The sequence below is a fragment of the Microcebus murinus genome, chromosome 1 (genome assembly GCF_040939455.1).
Source record: "Microcebus murinus isolate Inina chromosome 1, M.murinus_Inina_mat1.0, whole genome shotgun sequence".
Taxonomy (NCBI): domain Eukaryota; kingdom Metazoa; phylum Chordata; class Mammalia; order Primates; family Cheirogaleidae; genus Microcebus; species Microcebus murinus.
The window spans coordinates 94916207-94936156 of NC_134104.1; the positions used below are offsets into that span (position 1 = coordinate 94916207).

A 19950-nucleotide genomic window follows, 5' to 3' on the forward strand; every position below is an offset into this window, starting at 1 on the left:
TGTTGAGTTTTTGATTTGGTTTTTAATTTGATTGTTGTTGGTGTATATGAATGCCTCTGATTTCTGTGTATTGAGTTTGTATACTGAGACTTCACTAAATTCATTTACGAATTCCAGGAGTGTCTTGGTTGAATCCTTGGGTCTTTCTAAATATGATATCATATCATCAGCAAACAGTGAAAGTTTGATCTCTTCTGCCCTTATTTGGATGCCTTTAATTCTACTTTCCTGTCTGATTGGTATAGCCAGGACTTCTAGCACTATGTTGAATAGAAGTGGAGATAGTGGGCAACTTTGTCTGGTTCCAGTTCTAAGTAGGAATGCTTTCAATTTTTCCCCATTCAGTATGATGTTGGCTATGAGTCTGTCATATATGGCTTGTATAATTTTTAGGTATGTCCCTTCTATGCCTATTTTATTAAGTGTTGTTATCATGAAAGGGTGTTGAATTTTGTCAAAAGCTTTTTCTGCATCTATTGAAAGAATCATGTGGTTTTTTTTTTTTTTTTTTGCTTCTGTTTATGTGGTTAATTACATTTATAGATTTACGTATGTTGAATCATCCCTGGGATGAAGCCCACTTGGCCATGATGGATTATTTTTTTGATAAGCATCCGGATTCGGTTAGCTAGGATTTTGTTGAAAATTTTTGCATCTATATTCATAAGTGATATTGGTTAGTAGTTTTCTTTTTTTTGTTGCATCCTTTCCTATTTTCATATCAGAGTAATGTTCACTTCATAAAAGGTTTCGGGGAGGTTTCCATTCTTCTCGATGTTGTGGAATAATTTCTGCAAGACAGGCACCAGTTCTTCTTTGTAAGTGTGGTAAAATTCAGGTGTGAAATCATCTGGGCTGGGACTTTTGTTTTTAGGAAGATTTTTAATTGCTGTTTCTATTTTGGCTCTTGATATTGGTCTGTTCAGGAATTCTATTTCTTCCTGGTTGAGCCTAGGGAGGCTATGTGTTTCTAGAAATTTGTCCATTTCTTCTACATCTTCCAGTTTGTGTGCATAAAGGTTTTTGTAGTATTCATAAATTATATCTTGTATCTCCTTGGGATCAGTTGTGATATCTCCTTTTTTGTTCCTGATGGAGCTTTTGGAGACTTCTCTTTTCTGCTTTTCATTAGCCTAGCCAAAGGTGTGTCAAGTTTGTTTATTTTTTCGAAGAACCAACTTTTTGTTTTATTAATCTTCTGTTCAGCTTTCCTGTTGTCAATTTCATTTAGTTCTGATTTGATCTTGTTAATTTCACTTCTTTTGCTGGGTTTGGGCTTGGTCTGTTCTTCTTTTTCCAGCTGTTTAAGTTGCTTCATTAAATTGCCTATTTGTGATCTTTTTGGCTTTTGGTTATAGGCATTTATGGAAATAAACTTTCCTCTCAGTACTGCTTTAGCTGTGCCCCAGAGGATTTGATAACTTGTTTCTCCATTGTCATTTTGTTCAAAGAATTTTTTTTATTTCCATCTTTATTTCTTCATTTGTGAAGCAATCATTTAATAGAAGGTTGTTTAATTTCCACATTTTGTGTAGAAATATGAGTTTCTGTTTTCTGTTAGGGTTGATTTCTACTTTTATTCCACTATGATCTGAGAAGATGCATAGTATGGCTTCTATTTTTTTAAATTTCTTGAGGCTTACTTTGTGCCCTAAGATATGGCTGATCTTAGAGAATGTCCCGTGAGCTGATGAGAAGAACATATATTCAGTGGATTTTGGGTAGAATGTCCTGTAAATGTCAGTCAGATCCAATTCTTCTAGAGTTTCATTTAAGTCCATTATTTCTTTATTAATTTTCTGTTTGGAGGATCTGTCCTGTGCAGTCAGTGGGGTGTTGAAATTTCTGGTAATTATGGAGTTGCTATTAATCAATTTGCTTAGATCCAGTAAAGTTTGCTTTATGAATCTGGGTGCACCTAAGTTGAGTGCATATATATTTAAAATTGTTATCTCTTCTTGTTGAACTGTGCCCTTCACCATTATATAATGACCATCTTTGTCTTTCACTGCTTTTGTTGGTTTAAAAACTAAATCATCTGACATTAGAACTGCTACGCCAGCCTTCTTTTGGCTTCTGCTTGCTTGAAATACTGATCTTCACCCCTTTACTTTTAGTCTATATGCATCCTTGCAGGTTAGATGTGTTTCCTGAAGACAGCATATACTTGGCTTGCATTTTCTTATCCCTTAAGCCAACCTATTTCTCTTGAGTGGAGAGTTTAAACCATTCACATTTATTGAGAGAACTGATAGGCGATGCAGTTTACTGTTCATTCTGTTGGGTTGGATGTTGTTGCTTTGATTTTTCTCTTGAGCCATTTTAATATCTGGCCTTTAATCTTTAGGTTTTGGTTGTTTTTATGTTTGTGAGTATTTCTTATGCTGTTCTGTGTGTAACACTGTTTTGAGTACTTCTTGGAGGGCTGGTCTTGTCTTGGTGAATTCCCTGAGAGTTTGCTTATCTGAGAATGTCTTAATTTCTCCTTCATATATAAAGCTTAGTGCTGCAGGACACAAGATTTGGGGCATTATTTTGTTTCAAAAGAGTGAGAATAGGGCCCCTGTTTCTCCTTGCTTGTACTGTTTCAGTTGAGAAATCTGGCGTTATCCTGATAGGTTTTCCTTTGTATCTAATTTGCTTCTTTTGCCTTAAAGCTTATAGGAGGGTCTCTTTTGTTGATATTTTGGTCAGTCCAAAGACTTCGTGTCATGGTGTTTTCCCATTGCATTGTATCTCCCAGGAGTCTTTTGGCCACTTATATTTCTAATTCTAAGTTACTGGTTAGACCTGGGAAATTTTTCTCAATTATTTCTTCAAATAGCTTGTACAACCCTTGGGATTTTTCTTCCTCCTTCTCTGGAATCCAGTGAAGCTGCAGGTTATTTTTCTTCATATAATCCCACAATTCTTGTAAGCTTTGCTCATATCTCTTATTTTTCTGCTCTAACTCTGTGATTAACTTGTTTGATTTGAAGATGTTGTCTTCAATCTCTGAGATTCTTTTCTTCTCTTTGGTCCACCCTATTTTTGAGTCTTGCACTGAGTGTTCCACTGTGTTTTGTATTTCCTTGAATAGTTTCTTCATTTCTAGGTGATCAGATTGATTTTTCTTCAAGATCTCAATTTCCTTAGTGAATTTTTGTTCCATGTCCTGAATTTTCTTTGTAGTTTATTTGTGTTGGTTATCCATTTTTTCTTGCATATCATTGAGCTTTCTTACAATCCAATTTTGGAATTCTTCTTCTGTCATTTTAGTGTTTTGAGTTTGTTCATTTTCGATTTCTGGAGAGCTGGTGTATCTCTTAGGGATAGTGTTTTTGGTTTGATATTTTGAGGTTCCTGAATTCTTTCGCTGAGCCTTCCCCATCTGGTTCAGCTTTTGTTATTTCCTATGCTGCCCAGGGATCCTCTCTTTTGTAGTTTCTTGATCAACCACTCGGGGGAGCGCTTCCACCACACTTGGAAGGTACCCCTGATGGGAGGGGTTACTTGTGGAGCCTATTGTGGTCGCTTGTGGAGGAAATTTGTTCCTTAACCACCGGCCCTGACTGTTGGCCACTGACCAGGGGAGGAGATCCAGCCCCAGCATTTTGATCGACTGGGTGACCTAAACTATTCTGGGAAGCAAAGTCTTTTATACTGCCTGCTTACAGACTGCACACAGTCCCAGTGGGTTCTCCCTAGATCTGGGGGAGAGTGAACAGGTACTTAGTGAACAGCTCTGTAGGGCTGGCCCAGCTTGTTATTTATTTTGAGTCTCAGGTGATAGTTTTGCTATTTGTTTGCTTATTTTTATTATTTATCTTCCCATTAATTCTCAGGAAATTAATTCTCATTTTCTTGACCTTTTATTTTATGCTTTCAATCCATGAATACTTGTGCTGTAATTGCTGATATTTTGTATTCTGTAAAGTGAATGAGATAGACATCATCGTGCTCCTTATTTAACCTCACATCCTAGTGTAAGAGAGAGACAAAATAATTAAGCAATGTCTGGGGGTGAGGAGTATTCTGAAAGAAATAAACATGTTTGTTAAAATGAATGCAATTATCCTAGAAATACTAGTGATCAAAGAGGGAATTTATCTAATTCTTAGAGAACAGTAAGTGGCCAATAAAGCATTCGAGCCAATAGGAATGGAATAGTACTCTAGGATTTGAGACACCAGTATGGATTGATCAAAGACAGCTGGTGGATGGGAAGTAAAATGAGGTGATCCCAGAGTACTGAGCAAAATCTAGACCATGCAGGACAGGGCCCTATAGGTAAGAAAAGAATCAAGATGATTCTTATGTTCTGTCTTATACAATTGTAAGTATGTTCATGGCTTTTAATGAGACTGCTAAAAAGTTGAAGAAACACATAGTGGGGAGAGGTACAAATAATTTGTTTTGGTTTTGATCTGTTAAATTTCAGAAATAATATCTACTGCATATACTACATATTTTTTACATGGAATTCTTAGCAATTCCCCATGATTCAACTTTTAATTCCATGAATGACTCCAATTCACATCTTATGTGGCATTTCTTTGAAACAACAACAAAATAAATAGCTTATTTTTCTATGATAAATCCATGTGAGTCTTTTACTAACAGGTAAAATTGTAAATGTATCCTTTAAATATACATTAACATTAATTTATTCTTTAAATTTCAGCATAGTCCATGAAAGACAGAAGGAATTTACTTATTTTCAAAAAATGTAAAAGAAGAAAGAATAAAGAAACATAGGAAATTCTCTTTTGAAAAATATGTTAAAATAAATGTACCACTTTCTAAAATAATCAGAAAAAACAGAAGGCAATTCATCAATTTATCATAGCATAACTGGAATAAGTATACCATGAGATATATTTCTACTGTATTTATCAAATAATATTATTATTATGATCTTATAAAAATGTACATTTGACCCAATAATTCTATTTCAAGGTATATACACAAGAGAAATAAAAACGTACATTTACACAAAAGTTGTAAGTGAATATTGATAGCAGCAGCATTATTAATAACTAAAAAGCAGAAACAACAGAAAAATGAATGGATAAACAAAATTTGTTATATCAATACAATAGAATATCATTCAGCCATAAAAAGAAATGAAGAATTAATGCATGCTACAAGGATAAATCTTGAAAACATTACACTAAATGTAAAAACCCAATCACAAAATGTCATAAATGACATAGTTCCCTGTAGATGAGGTATCCCAAATGAGTAAATCTATAGAAGTAAAAAGTAAATAGTAGTTTACTAAGCCTGGGGGTAGGGAAAGAAATGGAGATGGATTGGTAATTTGTACTGAGTTTTCTTGTGGTATGATGAAAATGTTCCATAATTAGATTTTAGTGGCAGTTGCATAATTCGGAGAATATACTAAAAACATTGAATTGTTCACTCTATATGAGAGAATTATATAATATATTAATTATGTATCAATGAAATTCTTGAAGTCTTAAAGTTGAAAACCACAAAAGGGAAATAAAGAACTCAAATTGATATGATCTCATACAATTGTATATACATTTCTGTATTTAGTTGAAATACTAGTTTCCTAAGAAAATGTGAACTTTCAGAATTAACTCTGGAAGGTTTAAGAAACCTGAAGAACCCAGTAACCTCTGAATAAAACAAGCATATTATCAAAAATTTTACTCTACTTAAATATGCCTTGCAAAACTTATTTTAAAGAACAAAAAATATGTATGCAATTTAAAATGTTCTATTATAGTAAGGAAAGAAGATAAACAAGATAGCAAAACAAAAAGATGGTGGATATAGAATAAACACACAAACTCACATATGACTGGTGATCAAAACTAAAGTATTACTAAATTTGATCTACCTGTATATTAAGAATAATAATATTCCATGATCATGTAAGTTTTCCACTGAGAATGTAAATATAGCTTCATAGCATATTTAACAAATTAATAAATTATATAGATTCATGGGAAGCAAGTTTATTATCTATATAATAAAAGATGAGGCAATAGATAAATATAAATGTGATTTTTGGAAATAGTTTCTAAGTGTCTAAGAAAATAGGCAATAGGTTTGTTACTGTGAATATATCTATGTTTATAGCTATGCATTAATTCAAATTAGCAGTCACCATCATGCTCAATAAGGAAACACTAGACACATTCACAATAAAAAAAAAGAACAGTATAATGCCACTGACTCTATGTTATTTAACATGGTTCTTGACATTTCAATAAAGAATTGTGATGGGAGTATAAAACACAAGTTATAAATGTTAGAAAAGAAGCAAAATTGGAGTAGTTACTAAAAGCACTGGCTCTGAAATCATATTTTTATTAGAATCATAACTTCTGCTTTATCTCTTCAAATAAGGGTTGAAAACGTGGCATTTAAGTTTTGAAAAATACATACATAGTTGCACATGCAGAGGGAGGGGGATGAGGAGGATATTAGAAAAATGTCAAGCTGATGTCTGTTTTTCTGACAATGTCTGTTGCAGTTTTTCTCAATTTATCTTCATCCCAGACATATTTCACTGAGACCTGATTGTTCTTGCTGCTTTAGACATTGATGCACCCGAAGTCAGCATGGGGTGGAACAATTGATATATATGTCTCCAAAAATTTTTGACATTTTATATTCTTATCAATTAAAGACTTGAATATGCATCCTAATAAATTTGTGTGTGTTTAATTGAGAATTATATACATGTATTACTGTATTAAAATATCTCTATTTTATTTTATTTTGTGCTTGTTTTGTGTCATGTTTTAGGTATCCCATTCATATCTCAAATATTTCTATATTAAACAACACAAAAATGAAAATTTCACAAAAAAGAAAAAGATTAAATAAATAATTAAGAGTTTACTAATAGCACAAAAGCTCTCTCTTTCCCAGAGAAACTTTTTTAGTGAAATTAATGTGACCTAATATGCTTGCTTTAATGTTTTGTGATACAGAGATTTAAAGTTTTGTTCCTAAATATGTTTAGCTTGATACCAATTGGCATAATGGAAAAAAATAGCTCACAAACATACACAGTTATAAATTAAATAAGGTCATTATTTGCTGTTCTTAATAAAATATTTTTTCTTAGTCTTTTCTACCAACTTTTCCAAGAGCCATAAATATTTTACACCACAGCCCACCCATCTCAAAATAAATAAATGGGTCTTATTGACAAAAGCTTTAGTATCAGGATAGCTTAATATGGCTGACTTAGCATTACGGAAGGAAATTAGAAACCCTTGGGAATACCAGAGATTATCAGCTTCATCAGTGATTGGACCTTGCCTGGGAATCACCTATTGTAAATTTATAATGTCTAAAATAATGATGTTTATAAAGGAACTATTTTGTAACTAGTAAAAAATAGTAGAAATATAAATTCCATGTGAAAGAAATATTTTGAGTACAAATGTACTGCTTCAAATTATCTTTGGCAATTAAAAAGAGTAACTGTCATGTTAAACTATTAAGTATTTGGTATTGGATTTTACATAAGAAGAATGCCATCTGCTAATGTTAATGTCCACAAAGCAGGATCACAGCTCTAGCTAAAACACATATGCAATTAAAAGGTGGGAATATAGAAATGAAACCCAAACACTAACATTCAATAAATACAAATCAAGTTGCAATTGCAATTTTTTTCTTTTGACAATATTATTATCCCATTATTGAATTAATATCACTCTCATATTTTATTGGCTTAGATAGATCACATACTTACAGCTGATATTTATTACTTGGGGAAAGAGAAGCACTGATTTGTTAGGACTGTGATATAGACTCTATCCCTTAGTTAGACTATCTATACAGACAGAGAGTATGAAAAGATGAGTACCAAAATAAAGCAATTGCAGAAAGAATGGATAAAGAACACTCAGAAGAAAACAACAAATACAACAGAGAAGTAAGGGAAAAAACTGCAGGAAGTCCCTTTACTGTCCTTTCTCATTTAAACATTTCTTTAATTTAAGCTTCAGTCTTCCCACCAAAACACTTGTCTCTCAAATAGCCTTGCTATTTCCCTGCTTTTCTTCTAAGATGGTATCTGAGGGAAGTTGTATGCAAATGTATGCTGGCAGGAGAGACTCTGGAGTCCTAGGTGATTTGTCTGTTGAATGCTCTTGTCTCTATCAGCTTACACACCTGCTTTCATCTCTCCTTTTCCATTCCAGAATCCCTTTACTATGCCCTAACATCACTTATAGTTTCATCCACAGAGAAGCAAACATTATGGTCTCAAGAAGCGGGGTGGAAGGAGTATCTTTTCTATTACACTATAAGGAAAAATCTATGTTGTGACTCCTTGGGAATACTAATGATAATATAATCACTAACATTTATAAGTAACTGTGTATCAGATATAGTTCTAAGCACTTTTCAATTATTTACTCATGTAATTAAGTTAAGCACAAAATTAAATCATGACTGCATACTTTTTTCATTCATTCCATAAAAAAAAAAAATACTAGGTTACTCTCTGGTGGAAGCATTCTTCAGGTCAAATAGGATGAAAATCCTATAATCAGAAAGGTAAAAGTGAATGTCAAATTAATCATTTCCTCAGAGTTTCTCCTTTACTTCTTCTGTGTAGACATATAACCACATAGTTGTTTTGATTACAAAGTATTGACAGAGACATTAATAACATATATTGAATAAAGTAAAATCATGTAAATCACCTCTGCTTTGCTTAGCCCTCTTCTTAGGAACAAAGAACAAGGTCTCAAGTGGGAGAAAAAGAGAGAGAGAAATGTGGAAAAGCAGATAGACAAAAGTCAAAAGAGGCAGAGAGATATAACAGTAATAACATACCTAACTCTTTCGTGTTGAAACAGAATTGTGGATTTCATTTGTTTTGCTTCCTTTTCCTCAGCATTATCTCCCAAATACACAACATAAGCCCTACTGTTCCCTTGTCCTAGATAAAAGATATAAGAGGAGATTTTGAAGTGAAGAGAGTAGGAATGGGAAAGAAAGGGTTGCCAGTCTAGGGTAAATTACATGGAAACCCAGCTTAGATAGATTTCCTGATTCACCATACAATATAAGAGATAAAAAAAAAACCATGTGTATAGACTTAATTGGGCTGAAGGTGCCTCTACTGGAGGCAACACAGAATTATGGAAAGATAAAAAAAAAAAAAAAGAATGAAATCTTGGTCTTTGGTTCTAACTGCTAGTACCTTTTTCTTTCTTTCGTTTTTTTCATGGCAGCATCATATTTATTTGTCTTAAAATACTGATACTGCATTAGTCTTTCTATTTAAGTTTTTCATAATGTGGTTTTTTTCATAATGTGTACTCTCTGCATAATAGACAGGGATTATATCTTTTTTACAGAGTAGTGCCTTGATATTTTAAAGTAGGAGATAATTGACATATGTAAAAATATCTGAAACATATATGTCACATATAAAGAATACAGAAAAAATGAATATTTGTGCATTCATAATACACTTCATGGGTTAACACAAGTGATCAGTCTTGCCAAAGATATTTATTTGTGTTAAACTTTTCAAACTGATAATTTCTGGCCTTTTTGATTATCTCTCTAGGTTTTGGGTTTATTTTTATTTCAAAATATTAAGGGGTGCAAATATTTTTGTTACATGGATACCTTTTATAATGTTTAAGTAGGGGCTTTTGGTGTTCTCATCACCTGAATAGTATTCCCTGTACCCAATAGGTAAGTTTTTACGCCTTCCCCTTCTCCCCTTCTTGATTTCCAATCACCTTTGCATCTCTCTTTGTGCCCATGTGTGCTCATTGGTTAGCTCCCAATTATTAGGGAGTACATGTGTTGTGTTGCTTGTTTTTCTATTCCTGAGATATTTGACTTAGGATAATGTTCTCCACTTCCACCCATGTTGCTGTGAAGGACACTATTCATTTTTTTTTTTTATGGCTGAGCAGTAGTCTCTGGTATGTTTATACCACATTTTGTTAATCCGCTTATGAATTAATGGGCACTTCAATTGATTCCACATCTTTAACAAACACAAACACTTATACACTGTTGGTGGGACTTGCAAATTAGTATAACCTCTATAGAAAAAAGTATGAAGATTCCTCAAAGAAATAAATGTAGACTTACCATTTGACCCAGCAATCCCACTACTGTGTATCCACCCAAAGGAAAAGAAGTTATTTTATCAAAAAGAGATGTGCCCTTGAATATTTATCATAGCACAATTCACAATTGCTAGTACCTCTTTGAGTTTGGGCGTGTTCCTACTTCTTTGATCTTTATTTTCATCTCAAAATTTCTCAAATTTAAATCTTAATCATAAGCTCACGCTTTCTTTTAAAATATAACATTTTTGTGTCATACCTCAGGTCTATGAAATAAAGCTGCCTAGAAAATGTACATTATACAGAAACCTCTTTATGTAATTTCAGTAATAAGCCAGTTTGGAAACCACTGGGCCGGATGAAGTCTTAATTCTATTCCAATATAAATGTTCTACTCCTTTTTAAAAAAATATAAATATAATTTACATAACATAAAATTCTCTGTTTAAAAATATATAATTTAGTAGATTTTAGTATATTTACAAGGTAATCCAATCATTATTACTATCTAATTCTGGAATGTTTTCATCACCCCAAAGAGAAACTGTCTACCCATTAGCAATCACTCCCTTTTTTTCTTCATCCCAAGCCCTTGGCAACCACTAATCTATTTTGTGTCTGGTGCTTTTAAATAGGACGTTATAATATGTTCTTTTATTACTGGTTCTTTATCCTCAGCATAAAATTGTCAAGATTCATTTAAGTTATAACATGTATTAGTACTTCCTTCATTTCTATGACTCAGTAATATTCCATTGCATGGGTATGCCACATTTGTTTATCCACTCTAATTCAAATGTACATTTGGGTCATTTCCACTCTTTGTTATTATGTATAATGCATGTACAACACATTCTTGTACATACATTTTAAATTATCTTGAGAATCTGCCTAGTATTAGATTTGATGGGTAATATGAAAATTCCATGTTCAACTCTGAGGAATGGGCAAACTTTTTTTATAAGAGCTGTGAAATTTTATATTCCCACCTATATTGTATGAGGGTTCCAATTTCTCCATAGCTTTAATAATGCCTGTTATTTTCTTTTTAAAGATTTGTTGTGTGAAATGGTATTTCATTGTGGTGTTAATTTGTGTTTTCTTTAATGATTAATGATGTTGAGCATCTTTTTATGTGTTTCTTGGCCATTTGTATGTCTTCTTTGGAGACATATTTAGGCCCTTTGACCATTTTCAATAAGGCCAATTGTCTTTTTCATTACCACACTCTAAGAATACATATTTTGGATACTAGAACCTTATACTGTATATAAGGCTATAGCTTATCTTTTTTGCAAGACACTATAACTTACACTGACTAAAATTCTATAAGGTGTGTGGCTATTCCACTAAGAAACAATTGCTTGGTCCCAGGTAAAGACTTACCTCTGTATCTTTTTTTAAGATCTTTGTAGTTCTAGTTTTTATATTTAGATCTTTTATCTATTTTGAAGCAATGTTGTGTATGATGTGAAGTAGCAGTTCAAATCCTTTCTTTTGCATGAGAATATCCTGTGGTCACATTACCACTTGCTGAAAAGATTACTTTTTCCAAACTGAATCATCTTGGCACTCTTGTTGAAAATTAATTGGCCATAAATGTTTAGGTTTATTTCTAGACTCTATATTCTATTCCACTGATCCATAAACATACCCTTACATCAGTATTATACTTGTTTTGATTGTTGTGGCTTTGTCATCAGTTTTGAAATAAGTGTGAGTTCTCAAATTTTAGTACTTCTCAAAATTGCTTAGATATGCTAGGTCCCTTCCATTTCCATATGAATTTTAAGATCAGCTTGCCCATTTTTATTACAAAGGATTACATTCAATATGTAGATAGTTTTTAGGAGTTTTGCCATTTTAACCATAGTAAGTCTGTCAATCCATTAGCATGGGATGAATTTGCATGTATTTATGTCTTTTAAAATTTCTTTTCAATAATTTTATAGTTATAGTTCAGTGATGTTACACTTCTTTTGGTTAATTTACTTTAAGTATTTTATTCCTTTTGAAGTTGTCACTAATGGATGCTATTGTTAATTTCATTTTGGATTGCTCATTGCTAGTGTATAGCAATATAATTGGTTTCTATTTATCAATCTTATATCCTGTAAACTTTTTGAACTAATTTATTAGCTGTAATAATCCCTTTATAAATTCTTTAGGGTTTTCTATAAATAAAAAAATACATCTACTTCATCATTCAATTGAATACAAAATCTTTGTTCCTATGTAGTCCCCCCCCCATTATGCTATTATTTTCAAAAATTATATCACTATGCATTAGGTGTCCACCAACATACATTTGTAAACATTGCTCTATGGGGTTGCCTTTTAAATCAGATTGGGAAAAGAAGGAGTTGCAAACAGACAATATGTTTACACTCTTTTTTATATTTACCTATACAGTTAGGTTCACAGGTGCTAATTCTTTATATGAATTTGAGTTACTGTCTAGTGTCCTTTCATTTTAGCCTGAAGGAAACTCTTTAGTATTTCTTATAGGGAAAGTCTGCTAGCATCATTTCTCAATTCTTATCTAGGTGTGTCTTAATTTCTCTTTCATTTTCTGAAGAGTAGTTTTGCCAGGTATAGAATTTTTTTCCTTAGTTCAAATTTTATTTGTTCTTTCATTTCTTTGTCATCCTACTCTCTCTGGTTTTCACAGTTTCTAAAGAGTAATTAGCTCTTAATTTTATTGAATATCCTTTGCATGGAATCACTCATTCTTCTGTAGCTGTTTTCAAGATTCTCTATTTTTCTTTGTCTTCTGATAATTTGATTATAATGTATCTAAGTTTAGATCCCTTTGAATTTATCCTACTTGCAGTTCATTGTGATTATTGAACATATAGAGAATTTTTTCATCAAATTTATGAGAGTTTTTCGTCATTGTTTTGTTGTGTTCCCTCAGTGAATTTCCCATTTTAGTTATTTTACTTTATAATTCCACAATTTGTTTTTGGTTTTATCTGCTTTTAGATATTCTGAATTAGTTCTTACATAATATGAAAAAAGCCAACTTAAAGTTTTACCCAATAAATTTAATGTGTGAGCTTCCTCAGGAAGAGTTTCTAGTGGTTGCTTCTCCCCACCCCAACCCTCCTGTATATTTATCTTTATATGTCTCATATATATCTTTATATATCTCATATGTTTTTTCAAAAAATCAACATAAAATTAATATAATGTGACTGCTCTGGGAATCAGGTTTTACCCCCAAACCAAGGTTTATTGTTGGTACTACTTTTTTATAGTTATTTGTTTGTTTAGTGACTTTTTCAAACTAATTCTGAAAAGTCTGCATTTTTCTGTCAGATGTGACCATTAAAGTCTCTGCTCTACTAACTCAGTAGTCAGCTAATGATTAGACAGAGATTTTCTTAAATATCAGGAACCAATAAATGTCCCAATCTTTATAGAAAGGGTCTTTGTGTGTATCAGGACATGACTTAAACTCTTAGCCATTCAGTTTACACTGTCTTAGCCTTCGTTTCTTACTTGTGCAGAACCTCAACACCAGCCAGATGTGAGAGCTTGGGGCCTCATTAGATCTTTTTTGAATGAATGCACAGCCATCAGCATGCATGTGGCCTGGCCTGCTACATTCCCATGCCAGGAAATGAGCCTTTCAAATTCATTATTTTCTTTGCTTTCACTACTATCTGTTGTTCCAGGAAGCCATAATGTTAAATCACTTGTCAGTGAATATTTTTGACAAAATCTCCTAAGAAGAGGTTTATAGCACTGGGTGAACCTTGAGTAAGATCAAATAAAGATAAGTCTTTCAAGACAGGTCATTTAAGGAACCACCAGACAAGTCAAATAACTTTGGGAATGAGGCTTTGAAAGAACTCCTCAGTTCTGCTTCCTTCAGTATAGGGAATATAGGACTGTTATTTTTCAAGGTCACCATTGGGCTATAAAACAGAGAAGAAGAATAGGGCAAGATAAAATGCTACAAAATTCACTGTTATTAACAAGATTTAGCCCCTATTCTTGAATAAATGTTCACCAGATTGCTGCTAGCTTTTTGTTAATTTCAGAGTTTTGAAATAGTTGATTATGAAAATTTTTGCCAGTTTTATCATTGCTTTTCCCAAAGGGCAAATTTTCAGAGGACCATACTCTTCCATTTTTCTGATTTTAATTCATGATTTATGGGGAGCTGGGTTTTATAAAGAAATATTTTTAAAAATATACAAGAAACAGAAAAATATGTAGCACGACCAGGTACTCACCAGCAAATTGGTATTAACTAATCAATACCTAAGTAGACATATAGAAATAACATTTATCGGGCATCAGGCAGATGGCGGGGGGAGGAGGGGATCAGTATATACACACATAATGAGTGCGATGTAGACCATCTAGGGGATGGACATGCTTGAAGCTCTGACTCCAGGGGGAAGGGGAGGAAAGGCAACACAAATAACCTAAACATTTGTACCCCCATAATATGCTGAAATAAAAAAAATAAGAATATATAACAATTATAAATACACAAATAAAATCTCAAACCCATACACAGTAATGGTTTTAAAAACTCCAAAATATGTTTAGATATTGTCTCTTAGGGGCAATAACTCAGAAAATTTTTATGAGCATCTTTTAATAAAAGAAAAAGTTTCTTCTAAGCTTGTCATGCTGCGTAGGTATGAGCACTAGGTTTGTAGTGTTATAATCTTGTTGATAGCAATCAACAAATGGTTAGATAAATCCTTCAATGAACTCAGTATAACTTGCACTGTTGCCTCTCTTCCTTTTATAGCAGTAATGAATTTCTATGGTAGTAAATAAAATAAGATAGATCCCTTAGCTAAACACTTATATTTCTTTGATATTGGTGTTGCAAAAGAATATCAATAAAAAGGACAATATTGTATAAAAGTAAACTTAATTAAAAGTGAGATATTGCTATATTTCCAAACTTTACTAGAGATATTTGTTTAAAAGGGCTCATTACTCTGTGCCTACACAAGTGCAACATGGTATTCAATACTTTTATTTATTAAATATTTAGGCATTTGGCAATTTTTCACATAATTTGGTATTGACTAAGATAAAATTATATCCAAGTGTTCTTAATGGATAATGCTTGCTTTGCTAAATTACACTGAACTTCTTTTACAAATGCATGTAAAATATTTACTTTACTTTTATTTTTTCTTACCTAAACCATGGCTTTTCATACCTTTTGAATTTTCTTAACTAAATATTAATTTTATAATCCTCTCAATGATCTTTAATTCAAATTGGGATTGTTTACTTCAGGGGATTATAGAAATAATTTGATTATAATTCATTTCTGTTTTTGTTCAAGTTTCATTGTTTGACATTTTACATTAACTTTGTAATGCAGTTCCGTTTTGTATAAAGTGTGAGGTTTAGGTTGAGGTTATTCTTTTCCTATTCCTGTTCGATTGCTCTGGTTCTATGTGATAAAAGGACTGTCCTTTATGCACTGAATTTCTTTTGCACTTCGTCAAAAGTCAGTTGGGCATATTTGTGTGGAGCTATTTTAGTGGTACTCTATCTGTTCCATTGATCTATGTGTCCATTCCTCTGCAAATACCAACATATCTTGATTACTATACCTATACACTAAGCCTTGATATCAGATTAATTCCTTTCACCTTATTTTTCTTCAAAATTTTTAACTATTCCAAGGCCTGTGACTTTTCATATAAATTTTAAAGTGATCTTGGCTATGTCTTCAATATATCTTACTGGGATTTTGATGGGAAGTGCATTAAATTTATGCATCAATTTGGAGGAAATTGGCATCTTTACTATATTGAGTTTTTCAATTCGTTAACAATATATACCTTTCTATTTATTTAAGTTTCTCAGATGTATTTTACCATTTAGCCTTTGTTTTTATTATAGGTATGTTCTTTCCTCTGATTTGGCTATTTCTTCATAGAGGGACCCAAGTATAATATTAAAATGTTATCAGACGAGTACAAGAACACCGTTTCATATAAAAATATTTTAGATAAGAACATGTATTTTTCTTTAATAAAAACTATCTGAACTATTCTTTGTAGCGTTCTTTTCCTGTAACAATGTAGAGTTCATTTTAGAAACCTTTAAGATAGATTGTTAAATTTAAAGAGCAAATTGGGAAAAAACAATATATTATACTATCTACAAAAAATAGAAAAATAAATAAATTTAAAAGTGCATTTGCTTCCATAAAATTTGTAAAGCTAGTTTAAAAACCAAAAAATAAAAATTCTATTTATGAAAAAGGAAGCAGCATGAAAGGGACAAGGAACAATAATAGAAACTAGAGTTCTCTGAAAATATCTTATTTGGTAGCTATGACTTTGGAGATATTAGATATTTTCTATAATTGAAAACAACAAATTTGATATCAGGCTCATAACAGAGAATATAATTGGCACCCTTTTGTAAAGAATGAAGAAAAAACTAAGGCATTAAAAATAAACCTATAATATATATTTATATAACCAGGAACAAGATTTGTCTTTTAAGATAGAAATAAAAGTGACTATAAGGTATTGCTATAGTCTGAATGAATAAAAATATGCTTAGAAATGAAAGAATTTTCAGCATTCTTTAGCATTATAGAAAAGGTTAGGTAGAGATAATAGACTAATAGAAGAAAGGTTATGTATCAGAGGGAAGGAGAGAAATTAACATAGAGATATGTATTTTTCTACATACACATATTTCTATATACATACATATAGATAGATAGATATACACATACATAAACCGTATATTTAAGGAATCACAGGCTCCAAGGCCCCTTCTTTTTCTTTGCGCTGCATTGTATAACTAATTTAATTTGCTCTTCTTGAGATTGCAAATCATGACAGAACATATTCAGGACCTTTTTCTTTGATGCTTCCAAAGAAAAGTAATTAGGCACATTTTGATCTAATAGTTTTTTAAACTGCCAATCACTTGACTATAAAGCAGTGAAGAAAGATAATAAAAATAACATTAGAAAGTTTACATTTATTTTATACCAACAGATGGGAACCCTGAAATTTTCAGACAGAATTACTCTGTTTGCCACACGTGCTTATTGTTTCAGTTTATGTTCTCTGGAAAATAGATGCCAAGATATAGTTAATAGTGCCAGACATTTATTGGGGATGATGTCTGTGAAAGATAAAGAGGGAAGGGAGCATAGTAGAATAGAAAGCTTTGAGACCATGATGCAGATCTGATACCTATGAAAGAGGGAAAGAAAGAATATTGGGCAGGGAAGCCTATGATTGTGATGTAGCACTAAGACAGTGCTGGCTATTCCAAAGGAAGGTCTGGCACAAAGGCTAATCAATAGAGGGGTTCCCTTCAATACAGAAGTCACTGAAACTGATTGAAAAGAAGAGATAGAGCTTCTGTTACACAATTGGAGGAAGGAAATTATGTGGGGAGCTCAAGTAATTCACTTAGGCTCTTGGTTTTCTCCCTCCAGTTGTAACTATGAATGGATAAATGCAGCAACCCTGGCTTCAGAAGGATATAGATGCAAGGTGCTCAGATTCTTCAGAAATAAACATTGGATCACATCTGAATTCAAAGTTTAGATTGTAACAGATTCCTCAGGAATTAGGTTGAATCACAAAGACTTGAAGAGACAATAGATGAGAGTGAAGGAGATTTAAAATGGAATAGATGAGAGTGAAGGAGATTTAAAATGGAGGGTGTTAGATAAGAAAAGATGAGTGCAACCAAGTTGTTTTGTGTATCACTAACTTTTCTAAGTTTCTCTTCCAGAGAAGCTAGTCCATTGAGAACCATGGAAGAAGTACTTTCCTCATGATGGAGAAATGGATCACTTGGTACAAGCCATATACTGTGGCAGCAATAAGAAAAATGCAATGCAGACATCCCTTCAAGAAGAAACCTGCCACAAGGTGTGAAGTTACCTGGTGATCTCCAGTTGCAATGCTTTAAGGATTGCTCACAGCATTAGAGCTGAAGTGATGCTATTTCCAAAAATGACTGAATATAGCAAAGGTACTATGGCCCAGCCATTTCTTCCCAACTTGGAACTCACTAACGGGCATTCTTTGTACCAGAGCTTCCTTTTGGCTTTCCAAGACTCAAAATTGCATAACAGTCTGTCTTTTCTTACCCAATTTCTTTTTCTTCCCCCTCTCCTTTCTTAGGTGCCATATTTACATCAGAGTCTAAAATCCTTCCCTACCTACTGCTTCTTCTCTATACCTTTTATAATAATTTTCCTCAATAAATTTCTGGGACAGATAACAACATATAACATTTTGGCATCTGCTTCTCAAAGGACCTGAATGAACACAATCTTCTTCTTAAACCTCTTAGGTAGCCCAATAAACATGGTTATATTTCCTTAACAAGTATATCCTATACTTTTTCTTCAGAAAGACCTGACTTTATTCCTGAAGTAGTGTCAATGAGTTTTGAATGATGCAATCTCTAATACATTTTGAAATTATATACTGCTAGAGGTGCTTCCCTCTATTTCCCAATGGATAGTAAGCACATATATGAGTAAGGTTTGATAGACAGTACTGAAAAGGTCACTATGTATTAATACATTAATTTTTCCCACAGAAATTTTGTTATCTACTTAAGATCTCACCAATTCTAAATCAAAAGCAAGTTACAATCTTAAAGCTCAATAATAAGAAAACAAACAATATAATTAACAAATGGGCAAAATGATATGAACATATACTTCACCAAAGAAGATATATAGACAGTAAATAATAATATGAAATGATGTTCAACATCATATGTCACTAGAAAACTTCAAGTTAAAATAATAATGAGATACCACCACACACCTATTAGCGTGGCAAAATCCAAAACACTGAAAATACCACATAATTGGCAAAGATGTGGATCAGGAGGAACTCTCTTCCATTGTTGGTGAGAATGAAAAATGGTACAGCTACTTTGAAAGCTAGTTTGTCACTCAAACCATACAATTCAGTAATCATACTCTTTGGCATTTACCTAAATTGAAAAATTAAATTGAAAAATTTCCACACAAAAATCTGCACATAGATAGTTATAGCAGTTCTATTCATAAACGTAAAACCTTGGAAGTAACCAAGATGTTCTTTGGTAGGTGAGTGGGTAAGTAAACTGTGGTATTTCCTTTGGGTAGATGCCTTGTAATGGGATTGCTGCATCAAATGGTAGTTCTACTTTTAGCTCTTTGAGGTATCTCTTCCATATTAGTTTCCACAGCAGTTGTATTAGTTTGTAGTCCCACCAGCCATGTATGAGTGTTCCTATCTCTCCACATCCATGCCAACATTTATGATTTGGAGACTTTTTGATAAAAGCCATTCTCAGTGGACTTAAGTGATATCTCATTGTAGTTTTGATTCACATGGCCCTGATGATTAGACATATTGAGCATTTTTTCATATGTTTTTGGCCATTAGTCTATAAAATTGGTATTAATGGATCAACACTTATGTGCATATATAGTAATAACATCCACCAGGTGTTGGGTAGGTGGGACGGGGGAGAATGAGATGGGTATACTCATACCTAATGGGTGCAGTGTGCACTGTCTGGGAGATGGACACATAAGCTCTGACTCAGGTCAGGCAAAGGTAATATATATAACCTAAATATTTGTACTCCTGTAATTTGCTGAGATAAAAAAATAAACAGTGATATGACCATATGATGCAATATTATTCAGTGCTGAAAAAAAAGTTCTATTATGCCATGAAAAGGTAAGATAAGAAACATTAAATTTATCTTACTAAGAAATAAAAAAGAAGCCAATGTGAAAAGTCTACATACTGTGTAATTTCAACTGTATGACATTCTGGAGAAGGCAAAATCATGAAGACAGTGGTTATCTCAGGTTGGGGGAAGGAAGGAT

At 32.6% G+C, this 19950-nt stretch overlaps 1 long non-coding RNA gene across 1 annotated transcript in view; it reads left to right on the plus strand.

The window, feature by feature from the left end:
- The window catches only part of LOC105881538 (uncharacterized), a 33032-nt gene extending 15017 nt beyond the window's left edge, over nt 1-18015 (plus strand). The window contains exon 3 of the long non-coding RNA XR_012922429.1: nt 17838-18015. This is a non-coding gene — a long non-coding RNA (uncharacterized LOC105881538). The remainder of the gene's footprint in view (nt 1-17837) is intronic.
- Nucleotides 18016-19950: the final 1935 nt, after the last annotated feature.